Here is a 3,843-nt window from a genome sequence, read left to right as displayed (position 1 = left end):
CGTGTTGTTCTTGCTTTCTTTCAATACACCACACTTCACCATACAAAAAAAGCCTTTAAGTTGGTGTAAATTACAGTGGAAAAAACACCACAGATAAAGAGGCAGGATTCACGTAAAAAAAAAGTTCACATCAGATGTTCTTTTTTAAAAAAAATTAAAGCATCACTTTATAATTTATGTTTTAATACAGAAAGTAGCACCGACACAGACGTGACACATTCGACTACTTTGGAATAACAACCTCAGGCCACAAGTGGGCAGCAGAGAAATGTCTGAAGAACACCCAGGCCCCCAAAACAAGAAGAAAGCACAGCGAAGGGCGACATGGCCCTGCAAAATGAAAATTAAAGGAACTTGTTGTGTGAGAAGCTCTTCTTCAGCAACTTTGCCTCGTTGAGAGTGGGCGAAGTCAGCCAGACGCATGTTCCCACACTCGTCTTTTTAATTAGAGGGTTCGACTATGATTAGTGAGCGCATGTGTGCGCCGAGCGTAATCTACGGCAGGCGGCTTGGTTTTGTGCACGTACTTTTTCATGGGTTATATAGTGATATTTACCAGACTTGGCACGCCGTTTTACTGCTGTTTGACATCATCTGTCCCTGTGCCCTCTGCACAATAGAGGGCGCTGTACTTCTCTTCCATTCTGATTGGCACACTGCGAATCACCTTCAACATTGCACAATGCACTTTCGATTTTTGCCTATTTATTGTCCTGCACATTGTTTTCATCTCTATACACTTATAGACCTATGTACATTCTTACATATATTTATACTCAGTAGATATCGTTATTTAACAAATTCCACATTTCCACAATCCTTGCACATTGTTGTTGTTTTCTTCTATTCTGTACTTGAGAGACACCATCTTCCGGAATCTAATTCCTTGTGTGTGCTTGCACTTACTTGGTCAATAAATACGATTCTGATTCTGATTGACAGAATATCCTGTATGATTCTACAACAGCTCCACATTACAGTGTTTGCGTGGTGAAAGTGCAGATTTCACTGATGAATTTGAATTTATTGAATTTAAAGAATTCATGACAAGGGCACACTACACGAACATTAAATGAACATATAGTAAATCTATTAATTGTGTAACTCATTATCTCCACACTATCACTCTGTACAGTGCGTTTTTGGAGCTACAGTAATTAAAGTCACTTGTAATGATTATTTTCTGCGCTCTTACCGTCGGAGGATTTTTAGAGATCCGGGATCTCAGGCGTCCTCGCTATTGTCTCCAAATTCCAGCCACAGTGTCAGCTCGCGAACCTGTCATTATGTGGCTATTTAATCATTAACAAAGATCTCGTCCTCCAGGGCCGTGCGCACGCTACACAAGCGGCCGATTACCGAGCATGCTGCAGCGGAAGGATTTTGTAGTACTCGAGGCATCCGTGACAAAATGAGCTGTAACGAAGACCTAGGATCTTTTTTGAGTGTTTTGCGGAGGACGGGGGCCTTTGAAAAGCCTCTTTGTGGGCTGTGAGTTGTCTGTTTACCAGGCCGGGAGACAGATAGACATCTCTGAGTGCAGATCAGAGAGAATCGGTCGCAACAGGGAAAGCAGACAGCCCACAAGGTCCTCGGCTAAATGGATGCTCTCTGTTTTATGGCCCCCGGTGCGCCATAAACACTCAACTGCCCTGCTTGTGTTAAAGGGCGGGGCCGGAGCTTGCACAGCTGGCTCAAACCCGGACCCGTCCTGTATGTCCGTCCCTCCACATGGAGCATCGCTCTCCAGATGGATGCCTTCGTTTCGGCGAGCAAACGAATGCATCGTGTCCTGCTTCCGTTTACAAGGATTCCTGCGTTTTTGTCGAGCTGCAGATGGGCGTGGCAGAGGGCCGGCCGCGACGATCAATACTGTGACCCGCCCCCCTGGTTGAGCTGTTAACTGGCTCTGTCTTTAATTAATCTCCTGCCGGCTCTCCCCAGAATGAAGGCAGCCTGGCGTGTAATTACCCCGGGGGAGCAGTGACGCTACAGACCCCGTACAGGGGGAGGTGGGTGAGGCACGTTGGCCAGTGTCCCATGGGGAAGTGGCCTCCATCAGAACCTGTGACTCATTGCCGACCCATGCTGGACTTCCAGGAGCCCAGGAGCTCCGCAGACGCCGAGGAGATGGAGAGAAGTCTGGCGAGGCGGGTGCACATCACATGATCTGAAACGTCATGATCTGAAACCCCCAAGCAGAGATGCCTTCGAAACGTTGTCCAAAATGTCCTGTGTGAAGTTTAAAGTGAAGCGATACACAGCAGCACAGCACATGGTGCACACAGTCAAATTTGTCCTCTGCATTTAACCCATCACCCTTGGTGAGCAGTGGGCACCATGACAGGCGCCCGGGGAGCAGTGTGTGGGGACGGTGCTTTGCTCAGTGGCACCTTGGCGGATCGGGATTCGAACTGATTATGGGGTCGCTTCATTAACCGCTAGGCCACCACTGCCCCAGTAACCTCTTCTCTCTAAGGACAATTAATTTGTTTTTTTTTCACATTGGTCAATGAACAGGACATCTGCAGCTTCCAGGTTTCCAACTTTTTCTGTCATGTCTCGAGATTAGAATGACACTTTTTTTACTGCGTCTGACTCCATTTTAACGTGCAGCCGACTGTCTGTCTGTCTGTCTGACTGTTTGCACTGAGCAAACAGAAGTGTTGACCCAGAAATCAACACGTCACAAAGCTGTGCTGATTGTGGGAAGTGTCACATGCTGCTGGAGGGTAAGCCTGTCTGGGGCCAGGACCTCTTCAGCATTTACCAGGATAATGGCAGCGTTTTATGGGACCTGTTGCCGCCGGAAAAGCGAGAATGGCTGGTGTGCGTGCGGGTGCCATTTAGCACGTCTTGTTAATCAGTAACCAGTTAAGAGCTTCAAAACTGGAGGGGAGGCATCATGAAGACGGCTTCCGAGGGTCCATTCGGCAATAGGGGTACAACAAGACGTTGTAAAGCCAGACAAAGATCACAAACGCACAACACTCACAGAGACTCACACTCATCGGTCGTTTACTGCCACAAAAGCTCATACAGGGTTCTCTTTCTGTATATGACAGGAACTTTGACCAGTTACAGGAACGGACCGAGCAGGAGGGGAAAGGGGGAGATGAGATGTTCATGATGTCTACAGCAGTAGTAAGTGGGAAAGGTGCATGAAACAAAATACAAAAAAAAATAATTACACGCTGCCGCGCATTTCAAGTTCTCAACTCGTTGGTACGAGCGGTACTTTTTATTTTTTTTCCGTATGACTGTTGATGTATTTAAAGCATCTACACGACCAAGTGACAATAGAAATATCCCACAGGGAAAGACAGCATCAGCAGCAGGGCCACGGTTAATCCCATGGGCTTCCTGCATTCCTGTGAGCGTGGTGATAATGGCTGACCTGTCTGCTGTCTTTAGCCCGATGTCCCTCGGGGAAAGGAAATGGGCACTGTGTTAAGGGGAGCGAGAGGTTGTCAATGAAGCGCCGCAAAATTTTTATTTTTATTACTCAACAAAGCAAACTTTACACTGTAAATACAGTTTAATTACATATATTCATTTATCAGGATGGTGAATGATAAAGGGTTTGCTGGCTTTAGGTTACAGCATTTGCAGGGGACTGGATCCCAGGCGGAAGGCCGGAATATTGAACATATAAATAATAGACCCAGTGCAGGTAGCATGGACACACAGAAACATACACAAAGGACAAAAAAACATGACACACCCTCTACAAACATGACACACCCTCACGCCACGGGCCATTAGCCACAACATCACAGACCCACGGTCAGGAAACCCTCTGCAGCTCTTGTGTCCTCTCTGGAATGGCCTGTGTTTCAAAGA

This window comes from Denticeps clupeoides, unplaced genomic scaffold, assembly GCF_900700375.1.
Source record: "Denticeps clupeoides unplaced genomic scaffold, fDenClu1.1, whole genome shotgun sequence".
Classification (NCBI taxonomy): Eukaryota; Metazoa; Chordata; class Actinopteri; order Clupeiformes; family Denticipitidae; genus Denticeps; species Denticeps clupeoides.
The sequence above is the reverse complement of the archived record's forward strand: the minus strand, read 5'-3'. Positions refer to the sequence as shown.